Source organism: Leuciscus leuciscus, assembly GCF_965113295.1.
Source record: "Leuciscus leuciscus genome assembly, chromosome: 5".
Lineage (NCBI taxonomy): Eukaryota > Metazoa > Chordata > Actinopteri > Cypriniformes > Leuciscidae > Leuciscus > Leuciscus leuciscus.
Genome location: NC_138729.1, coordinates 8,386,077 through 8,400,328, shown reverse-complemented (window position 1 = coordinate 8,400,328; position 14,252 = coordinate 8,386,077). Strand labels below are relative to the sequence as shown.

The 14,252-nt window shown below is 36.3% G+C and overlaps 1 protein-coding gene across 3 annotated transcripts in view; it reads left to right on the top strand.

Moving 5' to 3' along the window:
• The window catches only part of doc2b (double C2-like domains, beta), a 241,731-nt gene that overhangs the window by 150,028 nt on the left and 77,451 nt on the right, over nt 1-14,252 (top strand). The gene's annotated exons all lie outside the window — the stretch shown is intronic.

The following is a 14,252-nucleotide window of genomic DNA, read 5'->3' as shown; positions in this document are numbered from 1 at the left end:
TGCAACGATGGGGTCTGGATCTAATCCTGAATGGCTCTGGCATAGCATGCACTGCTCTGTTGCTGACAGATGTTAACCTTTGACCTGCATGCAAGACCAAGAGTGAGCTGCACAGTGAAAATCATTTCCTAAATCAGTATTTTGTTCAGGAAAACAATATCCTTAAAACAGAATCAAATTTCAGTTCTGATGCACTCTATATAGGGAGCTCACTAGGTTTTGGAACAGAGCTATATTCAAGTCTTAAAATAATAGATTTCCCCAAAATGAAAATACAATCACGTGTCTTTAAAAACTGTATGACTGACTTTATTATGTGGAACACAAAAGAAGATATTTTAAATTGAAAGTCAATGGGGTCCAAAACAACATTGGTTCCCATTGATTTTCAAAATATATTATTTTATGCTCCACAGATAAATAAATGTATACAGGTTGGAAACAACATGAGGGTGAGTTCATTTTTTGGCTGAACTATGCCTTTAAACAAGACAAATTAGGACATTAAAAAGCAGATTAATGTGTAATAGCAAGCAATCTGTAGAATATTAAACATCCAAAGATGATCTGAAGTGCATCTCTGTCGTAGTATAATTGCATGCTTTGCTGTCGAACCACAGTAATCAATATCAATCACTCATATGCAACAATCTGTCACAGGTTGATGAAATGTACCGGCCGATAAAGCCAGTCCTTCACTTTTCATGAGGAATGTAATGCATGTAGATGCTGTATCTGCGGGTGTGACCGTTAAAGCAGAGGATCGCGGTCTGATGCGCCCGTGTTTTATGATGATAGATTAGCACAGAGCTATTGTGCTGTGATTCATCAGTGTGCCTCACTAAATCATAACCCTCTTCCTGTTCTCTCATTCTCGTCTGTTGTCTGAATCACAATGCACATATTAGTTGCACAACAGAGAGACAAATTAAATCCTAACCTGACATGTTTGTTATGTGACTCATGAAATACAAATAAGCCAATTACACTAATTTGCCAGAGCATTTAATGGTTCGAATGTCTCACTGGGATTTTAGCAGAGTAACTTAGAGGAACAAAAATATCTCTGAGGGATCAAATTTGAGGCTTTGCTAATGCAACAGATGGATTACAAGGAACTTCCACAAACATTTGGCTGTGGCGTCTCTTCAGCTCTGCCGACAAACCGAACTGAGTACTACAGGACAGATTGCAAACGGAGCAGTCTTCTGTTTTGGAGCTTAATTAAGAGCTGGATCCACACAAAATTGGACTTGAATTTTAGCTGAGCACTTTTGTCAGTTGCAAACATGCAACCAGTTGCTTCATCAGTAAATAGTATCTAAGCTAGGGAGAATTAAAAATAAAATGATGAATTCCCGTGAGGCTTCAAAGCCCTTAACGAAATACCACCTGTTTGTTACTCGTGCTGAAAGCCTTGCTGACCTGTTGACTTGAATTAACTAAACACTGATGCTTTGGGGAAAACAAGCCACTTTGACTGATGCAATCCTCATTTTACCCATGAGTGCCTGTTCGCCCTGTTCCAGAGAAGCAGGTCCGTGGGGTTTTGTACCTCTGGTGGTTTCTGTGCACTGCTGCTTGACACATTCCTGACGGTGCACTACAAGAATAATCTTCAATCTAATGAGGTGTTCAGAAGTGGTCCATTTGAAGTGACCATCATTTGTTTTTCATAAAAACAAACAGATAGTCCCGCCTCCTAACTCACACCATTGGTTGAGCCATGTTAGGTTGCTCAAACAAACTTCTCTCATCAATTACTCACCCTCATATAGTTCCAAACCCATAAGACATCCATTAATCTTTAAAACACAAATGAAGAAATACATATTTAATGAAACCTGAGAGATTTATGTCTCTCAAAAAAAAAAAAAAAAACCACAAACATCCGAAATCGCAAACTGTCTGAGTAGGTACTACTCACTTCACAGAGTACGTTCTATATATATAGTATGAATATGGATAGTATGAATTAAATGTTATTGTCACATGACCAACCAGCATCAGTTGGTCGCTTCAATGCCATTCACAAATCTCTTCAATGCCGCTTCACTGTCATTCCTGAATCCTGTCACCTCATGGGATGGTAAAGTGTCCATCAAATTCACACCTCAGAATCTCAGCGGAACATTTTCTACTTTTCGCCTACTATTTTTCAAATAATCGAGCGGTTTAATGTAAGTCTTCTGAAGACACAATTGCTTAATGTGATGAGCAGATTATTCAACAAGTTCCCGACCTCCAGAGATTTAATCACTGTCAGTGTTAACACACCTATCAGCTGCTGGCAAATGCAACTTTTCACTTTTCAGAGGCCACAGAAATGTTCAATTGACCAACATGTCCAACACGACCGTCTCATTCAAGCATAACCCTACTGTAATACTCGATTTGAATCTGAAACCGAGATCGCTTGAAATGCACAGAAAGATTATAGAGCGACTATTTGTTTGTCAAACGACTGTCTTACAGTTACATAAGCGATTATGTTTCAGTCCGGAATGTCACATGCAACCGCATATTTTTGTTCAGGAGGATTAGTGGTTTAAGCATCATTAAATATACCTGGTTGAGTCATGACATGTTATCCCTGCAATTAAGCCATTACTGGGAAGTTGGACTAAAGGTTAATTGTTTTCTAGGCTTTGGTCAATCAGACTGAAAGCGATCTGAAAGAGTTGTGTTCACCAGATACTCGTTGAATTACATAACAGAACTGGAGTTTGGGGTTTAACTTTTCTTTTATCCCTGGTGGATGATCTTTTAAAGGATTAGTTGACAAGACACAAAATGAACTTGCAGAAAATCTCCTTCCCGTCCACTAGACTCTAGAAAGCCTGGCTTTAGTTGGACAGAAACCACTGGAATATTCCCAAGGTTTAGATTTGTTTGTGAAGACTCAATTCTGTGCTGATAGATTTGATTTCCAAAACAGTTTTATGACTTCTTAAGATGGTAGGTCCACTTCTCTTATTGACAGTCCCAGAGAACTAGTGGCCAGGACGGTCCACAGTTGTTGCTGTGAGCTCTCCTCGGTCCCCTTCAGTTAAAATCTCCCCGAGAATCGTCACCACCGTTCTCCCCTCTAGCGACAGCCCTGCTAGTCCCTAATAGTGCCATAACTCCTGAGATATCACTCTCCCACATGAGAACAAGGTATCCGTAAGGATCAGGGAGGACACCCTCAAGCACAATGAGGACACAGGAACATCATGTCTTTTTTTGTTTTCACGCTTCTTCTAGGAAACATGACAAAGAAAGAAACATCCTCTTTGCATTTTGTCATCATTTCAGATAAAGTCCTATGTGACAGCGCTCCTCAACTTCTTTCAAGAACTCAAGTGGTAATACTGTAAAAATGAAAAAAATGAAAACAATCTACAGATTAGGAAGAGGAAGCAACACTTAGCAATGCCTTAACAACCACCCAAAGCATCCTAGCATCCATCTAGCAGTACTAGAAAAAGTATATAATCTACTGTTCAAAAAATGTGTAAGAATTTTCTGGAAACAGTGAAACATTTTTGCTTTTAGTCAAAAGCATTTATTTGTAGTAATACTCTGTTTTTTAACATTATAAATTCTTTACTGTCACTTTTGATCAATTTAATGTGTCCATGCTGAATAGAAGTATTAATTTCTTTCAAAAAAATCATTGACTCCACTAACACACCCATTGCCATATTGGTAAATTTGCATGATGAAGACCAGACACCAAGTCTAGCAGTATCTGATCTGTTTTTTGTCGACTTGGATGTTAATTGATACAGAAAAGTGCAACACCTACTGAGCAGCCCCCCGACTTAGTCCAATCAAATCGCATCTGATCACAAGTTCATTAATGACGTCCCATAGTGCATCAGAGACATGGAGAAGATTATGGTTTATTTAATTTTTTCCACATAATATTTTTCTTGTCATGGAGCAATCCTAATTTTATAAATACAATATTGATACAAGATTGATGCTTTTCTTTTCTTTTTTTAAATATCCTACTTATGTCTAAACTACATGCCCTTGACCCGTAGAAACAAACCACAGTACTTACAGCAGGATTAAAATAGAAACTGTACAATCTTGTTCTTTAATCATGCCTTTTTTCATGGCATTTGATCAAATTGATCTCCACTATGATCATATATGATCAGGTAGCAGAGACCTGTTATTGTAGCATGGATTGTACAGTCAGTCCCTCTGACACATAAAGCGAAGGCACGCTCAGGTATAAGCAGGGGGAGGATTTCCTGAAAGCAGGCTACAACCTTCTGTCGAATCCTATTAAAGAGCCTATCTGCAAGCTGTCGTGAGATAACAGATAACGAGAGGAATGGACTCTATTTTCCCTGTGTTTTTGCCCTTGGGGTTTTCTAGATGAGGCTTGGCTATTAAAAAAACATGCCATGTTTAAATGGTCAACTTAGTGTGCAAGATATATTATACACTAAAAACTATTGGCTGTGGGAAACAAATGGATAATTGTTTTACTTTCTTTTCTCTTTTGTTCTTATACTTTTCTTTCTCCTATACTCTTCCTTTCCTTTCCTTTCCACTTTCCTTTCCTTTGCCTGTCCTTTCCTTTCCTTGAATGTTTTCTTTGCTGTTAATTTCTTTTACACTTTCCTTTCCTTTGCCTGTTCCTTTCATTTCCTTGGGTGTTTTTTTTCTTTTCCTTTCTTTTCTTTGCTCTTCATTTCCTTTCCACTTTCCATTCCTTATTTCCTTTCCTGTCCTTGTATGTTTCTTTTCTTTGCTGTTTATTTCCTTTACACTTTCCTTTCTTTTGCCCATTCCTTTCTTTTCCTTTCTTTTCCGTGTATTTCTTTTCTTTGCTGGTCATTTCCTTTCTTTTCCTTTCCTTCCCTTTCCATTCCTTTCCTTCTTTGCTCTTCATTTCCTTTCCACTTTCCATTCCTCATTTCCTTTCCTTAAATGTTTATATTCTTTTTCTTTGCTCTTCCTTTCCTTTCCTCATTTCCTTTCCTTTCCTTTTTTGGATGTTTCTCTTCTCTTTCATTTTCTGTTTATTTGTTTCCTTTCTTTTTCCTTTACATTCCATGTACATTTCTTGTTTATTTTCTCTTTAATTGTTTTCTTTAATTGTTTTCTTTACCTGTTCCTTTACATTCCTCCTTTTCCATTCCTTTCAATCCTTTTTTCTTTTCATTTCTATTCCATATAGCTTCTCTTCTCTTCTCTTCTCTTCTCTTCTCTTCTCTTCTCTTCTCTTCTCTTCTCTTCTCTTCTCTTCTCTTCTCTTCTCTTCTCTTCTCTTCTCTTCTCTTCTCTTCTCTTCTCTTCTCTTCTCTTCTCTTCTCTTCTCTTCTCTCTTTGTGGATAGAGTGAATAGACCAGAGTGAAGTCTTTCTGCCATCTGTGGCTAGCATTGATGGAGTTGTGTCTTGTTTTTTCTGTTTGAGTGTTGTTTGTCACATCTCTGTATTCAGAGAGCTCGCTGACAGATTGACAGATGCAGTTGTTGACAGACAAGAGTGAAGAATGGAAACATGCCATACGGTACATGGGTTTCAGCTTTTTTTTAACAATAGAGGGGAACACAAAGTGGAAATATAGCTGTATTATAGCTTTTACCTAGAAGTGTTCAGCCTTTGTTTGCTGATGTCAATGTAATCAATGAGAATGCTGCTTTAAAGTGTTTTTTTTTTTTTTTTTTAGTCTTGTACCTCAGCTATCAGGTATAGCATTTCTAAAATACTCTCTCTCTCTTTTTTTTCTTTTAGCACAATGGATGAAAACATATTTTTTTAAGGTTTTGCTTTAATGCTGGGATCTCCACCAGATCTGTTCATTTTTCTCCATCCACATGTTAAGACAGGATTAACTTGTATCTGCCCAGACGGCTGTGTGATACCCAGCCCCCACAAACCCCTGACCCACACACCCACACACTGCAAGTAAACGCTCACGGAATAAAACACAGTGGTGGCAAAGATATAGGACAATGTAAAGAGTTTGATAGGTTAGATATACATATTTACAACGTGCAGATTAGTCAAATTAGTTGGCAGTATAAAATGTATATGTTATTCCCCCCACATTTTGTAGGGGAAATGGTCAATATCTATGCCTTGCACCGTGTCCTAACGAGGCGCAGTGTGACTCAGACATAACACAATCACAGCTAAAGCATCACATCACCGTTCAAAATCTAGAGTAATATTTATTTAAATAATCCCTATATTATTACAATTTAAAAGAACAGTTTTCTATTTGAATATATTCTAAAATATAATTTTAGAGTTTATAATTTTCAGCATCATTACTCCAGTCTTCAGTGTCACATGACTCTTCAGAAATCATTCGAATATGCTGATTTGGTGCTCAAGAAAAATTTCTTATAAATATCACAGTTGTGCTACTTAATATTTCTGTGGAAACCATGATCAAGTTTATTCAGGACTCTTTGATGAATGGAAAGTTTGAAATGTCTTTTTTGGTCACCTATAGGAAGAAGAGAATGCATACATTTCACAAACAGCTTGGATATATAGTCAGTCAAGACATAAGTTAAGCGAGACCCCTATATGTACAGTCTGGTTCAGTGTAGGCTAAACCAGGCTTTGTGCCAGTTGCTATATCTGTGAAATTTTCACACTCTTTACGTAACCTAAAACAGGAATTCCTGCAGCCAGACTGAGGTTTTCGCCTTTGTTTCTATGGCAGCAGATAATTTGTAGTGCGCCACAAGGGCATGAGGTGAGTCCTCGAAATCATTCAAGAAAGCTGGTTTGGAAGGGAGAATTAAAAAAAAAAACGTTGTGGGCAGGTTTTGTCATTTTTTTTTTTTTTTTTTTACTAAAACAAATTCACTAAAACCGTGTCACATTACTGAAAATAAGCATCAACAGAGTTGTTTTATGTGACTCATAATGGTAGGTGGGAAAGAAAAAGAACATGATACTCTATTCATCTTCATTACAGAAAACACATTTTCATGAGGAATCTCCAATGGAAGATGAATAATTCTTATTCCACATGCAAATCTTCTCAGATCTCATGCTAATTTATCCTTTTGTAATCAACAAAATGTTTTGCCATTTGCCAATGCATGTATAACAGGAACAGGATCGAATTTGATTCTGTTTTATTTAGTGATTTCACTTTAAGTTGTGAGCTCGACTTTTCTGTGGCGCTTCACTTACCTAATCAAGCACTAACTACTTAACATTACCTATAAAAACCTGATAGTAAACACATTTATTCAAGTGCATGAAAAATCATAAATAAAAAATGATTTGTAACATATCTTCAGTCCTACAGAATGTGTCTTTGAGACATTTAACTTTACAAAATCAATCCAATTTCAGTTGGATAAACTACAAATAGTCACGTTATGTCAGGTCAGTAAATCATGAGTTATTCCATCATTTTTCGAATTCAATAAAACAGAACGGGACCTAAGTTTAACATTTTTGTTATTTTGGGGTGTTTCTTAACTTAATATGCATACATATAATATGCATGAGTGTGGTTAATATTATTTTCATTTTTATATTGTGGCTTATATCATGTTTCTATCATTGTAGTATATCAGCATTGGGGCGTTTCACTATACTTACCATTCAAAAAGTTTGGGTTCACTAACAGTTTTATTTTAGAAAGAAATTAACTTTTTTATTCAGCAAGGATGCATTAAATTGATCAAGTGATAGTAAACGCATTTAAAATGTTACAAAAGATTTATATTTCGTATTGATGCTGTTCTTTCTGTAAATTTTTTTGTTCATTAAAGGATCCTAAAAAAATAATCTATCAAGTTTCCACAAAAATAATAAGCAGCACAACTGTTTTCAACAAAGATCTTTTTTTTTTTTTTTTTTTTTTTATCAAATCAGAATATTGCAATGATTTCTGAAGGATCATGTGACATTGAAGACCGGAGTCAGCTTTGCATCACAGGAATAAATTACTTTTTAAAATATAATAAAAAAAGAAATGTCTAATTGTAGTAATATTTCACAATATTGCTGTTTTGCTGTATTTTTGCTTTGGTGAGCAGAAGAGACTTCTTTAAAACATTAAAAAATCTTAACGATCCCAAACTTTTGAACGGTAGTGAAAACTTTTGTGTGCTGGGCGACACAAAGCTTAATGCTTTTGATTATTTTGGAACTGTTTTCATTGACAGAGAAATGTAAAAACTAACTGGTCAAATTTTGTCTGACTGCTTGATAATGGTGCTTGACCGTGGTGGTGGCGCAATGGATAAGACACATGCCTTTGGTGTGAGAGACCCGGGTTCGAATCCACTGTGAGACACCAATGTGTCCCTGAGCAAGACACTTAACCCCTAGTTGCTCCAGAGGCGTGCGACCTCTGACATATATAGCAATTGTAAGTCGCTTTGGATAAAAGCGTCAGCTAAATGAATAAATGTAAATGTAAATGATAGATCTGTTGTTTTAAAGACATATCCCACTCATCTTGCTGTTCTGCCATTCATCTGAATGTAATCTAGCTTTTAGTAAATTATTTAAATCGTATTCAGTATGAACTCTAACAGTCCCCCAGCAGGGCTATCACAGCTTCATGATCTACTAGAGCTTCCCTTACTAATCCTCTCAGCTTCAGCCAAACCACTGAAGCTTTAGCCGGACACTAATGGTGTACCGTGAACCCTTACAGTCCCAACAGCACATGGACACTTCACTCCCAGTCCCTCAGCTCTCTTCGGTTTGTGATCCAGTGATTAAGAGTCTGACTGGCTGAATATCATTCACGAGGAGGAGATGTAGGATGAACATGAGGGTCCTTTATCGAGTCCTACCCCAGATTACTGTTATCATACGCCCCCCTTTGAGGAAGTGCTAAGAACCGGCTCTAATGCTACGTGCCTTAGGTATTGAGTTGACTTGAGCTTTTCTTTCAAGAAATGTTTTTAGCTAATCCGTACGTAAGGTGGATGGATTTATTTTCTAATTTTCACCTCAGATCTTCTAAATCTTGAACTTTTAGAAATGCTATACTTTATATATTTATAATTTAATAAAATCACACCTGCAAACCTTCCGCCTATTGGCCAACTTTGTTGTTCTGACATTGAAAATTTAAAATCTGAGTTTTTTTTTATTTGGGCGACCAATCATATCTAATATGTATAATCATTTATCAGACTCAAATGTGAGGTTTCCTCATTTTATAAAACTTTTTTTGTCAAAATGTGCATATTTTAACTCTTTCCTCACCAGCCTTTTTAGTTGCCAGCCAGCACCAGCGTTTTTGATCATTTTCACAAACTTTTCATGGCCCCCAGAATATTTTGTTGTAGGAATATCTGAACATGCAATATATCAAAAGAACAGACTAGCTTAATGCATTCTTTTTTTAATCAACACTTCATTAAAAAAAAGCAACAAAATCGCGTTTTTATCAAAGACTACATCTGGATCAGATTCACAACAATAATCAAAACATAGATGGACTAGATCGAGTCCAACAACCCCAAAGCTTGCACAGTCCTATTGCAGTCAACATTCGACATTTCACTCGGTAACGGTTTTGATTTATATGAAGTTTTGTTTTGATGATCGCGTTATTTTACGTATGCATCCGCTTACATATGATACTGCTTGTTTCTGCTGCTTCTTCACTTGTGTTTTAATCAGGAGATCCAGTGCTCTTTCAGAAGATGCTTAATGTTGCCCCCTACCATATAACAGGTGGAAATTCCGTCAATGGCAAGGAAGCGTTGTCTCATAAATGATGGAAAATTCTGTCAATGTCAGGGAAAGAGTTAACTGTGAAGTTCTTATGGTCATTTTACAGTTCAGGATGTTACCATAGACACTGGTGTTGTCTCAAAGGAACATTGGGTCACACTTTAGTATAGGGTCTAATTCTCACTATTTCTAACTATTAACTATGACTTTTGCCTCAATAAACTCCTAATTTCTGCTTATGAATAGTAATGTAGTTAAGTTTAGGTATTGGGTAGGGTTAAGGGATGTAGAATATGGTCTTGCAGAATAAGGCATTAATATGAGCTTTATAGGTAATAAACAGCCAATATCTTAGTAATAAACATGCTAATAAGCAACTAGTTTAATAGTGAGAATTGGACCCTAAACTAAAATGTTCCCGAACCTTGCTACCTAAAGAACATAGTTCTGTTCTAATATCAGGATTTTTAAATCTGAAATAATCAGATATTATTAATATCAATATTTTCCCTCAATAACTATTGTTTTTTACTGAAGAACATACAGTTATTGAAACTTCTAGAATCACAAACTGAATTGTGGTTAAAATAATAGATCAATACTCCGAGGTTCTGTGGGGCGGCCTTCAAATATTGTGTTGGACAACACGGCCTTTGAATCCAAAATGTTAAGCCTGTATAAACCATTAATTTGAGTCTTTAATTCAGTGATACTATTAACAAGTGCCAGCCTTGGGCAAACCCTGCTGTTATTCCACACTTTTAATTCACACTTAATGCCAATAATTAAATGTTCCTTTCTGGATTGGTTCATTTCCACATTCGGATGTTCTCTTATGGTGTTTCATAGACCTGTGAGTTTATAAATCAGCATGGTTTGAAGGCCAGATGAGGATACACAGGATTTATTCTTGAGGTTATGGCCATTGCATTTGGTTCAAAACAGAGTCAAAGATTAAAAATGAAAAGACAGAGTGAGAGACCTCTGCTCTGCTCTGCTCTGCTCTCGTCATCCTCTCTGCAACATTCAGAAAGCCTCTCTAATGGCAAAGCACACCCTTTTATATAATACCCTCCGTGCCTGTGGCTCTGTGGGATTAGAGCATTGTGTAATGTGTCATATGTTAGTCTTCAACCAGCACTTCTCTTGACAGGCTTGGCTGTTTTGAATGTTTTTCTTTTTTTCTTTCAACCTCCCATAATGTAAGACTCTGTAAATGTTATACGCTTCAAGTGTAGCATTCTATATGTCACTTCTGTCATGCCTAACATGTGTGATGAAAGAAGCTTCTGGCTGTAAGAAATGAAAAGACACAAAATCTCTCTTCTGAAATCATTTGAACTATGTTTGACCACATTTAAGGGATTTATAGATGGTAAATCTTACTAAAGTGTTTGTATTCCAATAAACCTGTTTGATCAAATCATTGCTGTCGGGCAGAAACCTTGTATCTCCAAAAATGCCACTTTTCAGGAAATGTTATTAATATTGTTAATATTGTGTCTTTATTTATCAGACACTTGCATGTTGACAAGCGAACATCAGACATACACATTTTGTCCATCATTAGAACAGTCGCATTTGAGACAGTAAATGCATCGCATTGTTTTCATCAACTTACAGGTTATAAGTTTATTGTAGCTATGTGGGTCATCTGTTTTTTTTGTCGTTTAGCCAAAATTTGATGTTATAAAAAACAAAGTGCAGTGCACAGGCTATTTAACACCGTATTGGCCCTATGACTAAACGCTAAACTAAGACGCTCTTCTCCACTCCTCAAATACATAAAATATTAGCCTTTATATATTAAGTATTTTTTTTAGTTAACCCTCTGAGGTCTGAGCTGTTTTCTGGGCCATGGAGGTGTTCTGACATGCTCTGACATTTGTGTTTTTTTCTGTTACTAGTGACATTTTCATGGCTAAAGTCTGATTACACTGTATTCAGCACAAACTCTGCTACAATAATATATCAGCAGCATGTATGTAAAAGTTTGTAGTTTTGAGATAATGACATTTATGCGTGGTTTGTGAAAATACAAAAAAAAATTCTCACTGAAATAAGGCCATGAAACCCATACTGATTATTTCTTCACAAGACTTTTGAAAATTGTATGACATAGCCTAGAATATTTGCTCCAAAACTATGTGAAAATCACCCTGACTGCTCATTCAGATAAGACAATATATTGATTTAAAATTTCTAAGATGTGTTTTGTGTGACAAAGCCATATGCGAAGAGGCGTGATCATCTCATGAATATGTAAGCTTTTAACACCTGAGAAAGACAAAGACACTCCCCTAACTGCCCTATTAGGAGCGATCAGGCCCTGTCATTCAGAGCAACCTTGCACAAAGAATGAGGAGATTTAAAAAAGAATGGCTTTTAGATTGTTTGGATTTATTTACAGCACAACACAATCCAAAAATACAAATGACAAAAGAGCACATTGAAAACAATGATCCAAAGACAGAGACCTTTGTGCCATTCCTAAAAACATTGTACATACCTTTAATTTCCAAGGTGTTTGATTTTCACTTTACCATGTTCATGTACAGAGACTCATGTGAATGTTGAAGTCAGCAGGACTCAGTTGCATCTGGTCCCTGAAAGAAAAAAAAAAAGAAAAAACTGTGAACATAATGATATCAAGAGAAACTATAGGGCTGCACGATTTTGGGAATAGATTTTAGATTTTTCTGGTTAAAATTTCTTTTTAAAATTCACAGAATACACACACACACACGTTTCCAACAATATATAATGAACACCAGGTTTGTTGTGCCTTGTAGGCGTAGGCTACGCAGTGCTGCATAAAATAATAATAACAATAAATTAAATCTTCCAAAAGATTTCAAGAACAACTACGCTAGAGAAAAATATATTGATTATCATATGTTACTTCAAATGTTTCCATTCGTTATGATGATATGAAATGAGATAATAGTAAAAACATAAAGCCTAATGTTTGGTGCATTTTTCCTTTCAAACGCAATCGCGCTCCAAAATATGATACATTAAAACCCACAGCGCGCTCCAAAATATGATACATTCAAACCCACAGCGCGCTCCAAAATGTGATACTCAAACCCACAGGGCGCTCCAAAATATGATACATTCAAACGCCATCGCGCTCCAAAATATTAAACATTATGGTTATACATATCTATGTTTGAGCAGATATCCACAAACAGTATTTATCAGGAAACACGGGTCTAAATAGTATAATATTCACCATATACAGTATCTAGCAACAGTTCAACTGCAATGTGAAGTTTATGCAACAATACCATAAACTAATAAGTAAGAATTTCTTACCTTACATCTTTCTTGTTTTCAAATCGCGTTCTTCTTCTTCTGGGGGTAAATCCAATGTAAGCTCAGACGTGTCTTCCAAACTCGACGAAAAGCAGAGACTTGTGAAGTGTTTTGGTGTTTTGTGTTTGAGGTAACGAGGGCGTTCGCGTCCCATGTGGAGATTTGCATGTGAATCTCTTTTGCGCGAGTGGGCGTGTCGAATTAAAAAGTAATTAGCAAGCGTTTGAGATACTGGACATCCTGTTGGTTTTATACAAATTACTTAAACAGAGAATATTTGTTTTCAGTTTGAATCCGATCATTTAAAAGTACACACTTAAATGTGTATAAAGGTGTATGGCTCATAAATGTGTGAGAAGTATTCGCTGAGTTTTGTTTCAGTTTATAGACGTGCTCAAGAAAAAAAATTTCACCGCGACGGAGAGGCAGAACGCACACCCTGTTTATTTTCTTTATTTTACAAAAGCACAATGTTTTGATTTAATTGTAAGTGGACACATACAAAAGTAGAAATATCACAGATTATTTTTTTATATTTCTTTTTTCTGTATAACCATAAATGACGGAGTAATTTAAGTTTATGTTGCTGCTATGTGAAAAAAATCCAGCAAAACGCATCGGCGCGTTTCTCGACCTCAGAGGGTTAAGGAAAGGCTGTAATTATTCAGCCAACCAGATTTTTTATCTACCCTTGCATTGAAAACAAGCAAAGATGGTTCAATCTGTGTGCGGCACTTCATTCAAGATAGAGGCAGGACAGAGTTACGAAGTTTGACTGACAGTTTGAGGATCCAATGGAGTTACGAGGTTTAGTCACAACCTCTTTTTAATACTTTTCATTGGTTAAATATTTGCAAAACCCACAGACTGATGATGGGTGGCCAATAGTGATGATTTATGAGAAATAAATCAAAATGACCAAATGTGGAGATACAAGGTTTCTACCCGAGAGCGTCAGTATCCTTTTTTTTTCTCGTAATGCGTGACTGAAGCTGTAAAATCTCTGAGCCAGATCTTCAGAGTCGCTTATCAATGAGGTAACACAGTCATGAGCCAAATAGTCCTGCCAGGTGTTTGTTGATACCACATACTGGATAACAATCTGATGCTTGATTTTATCCATACTGGAGCCTCTCCATTGAGCGATACATTTCAGCTTGGCAAATCACGACAAAGATAGAAAGTACTTTGTTATTTACTGCAGGCATCTCTATTTTTGGCTTTATTATCATATTTAAGGAGATGAGTGGATCA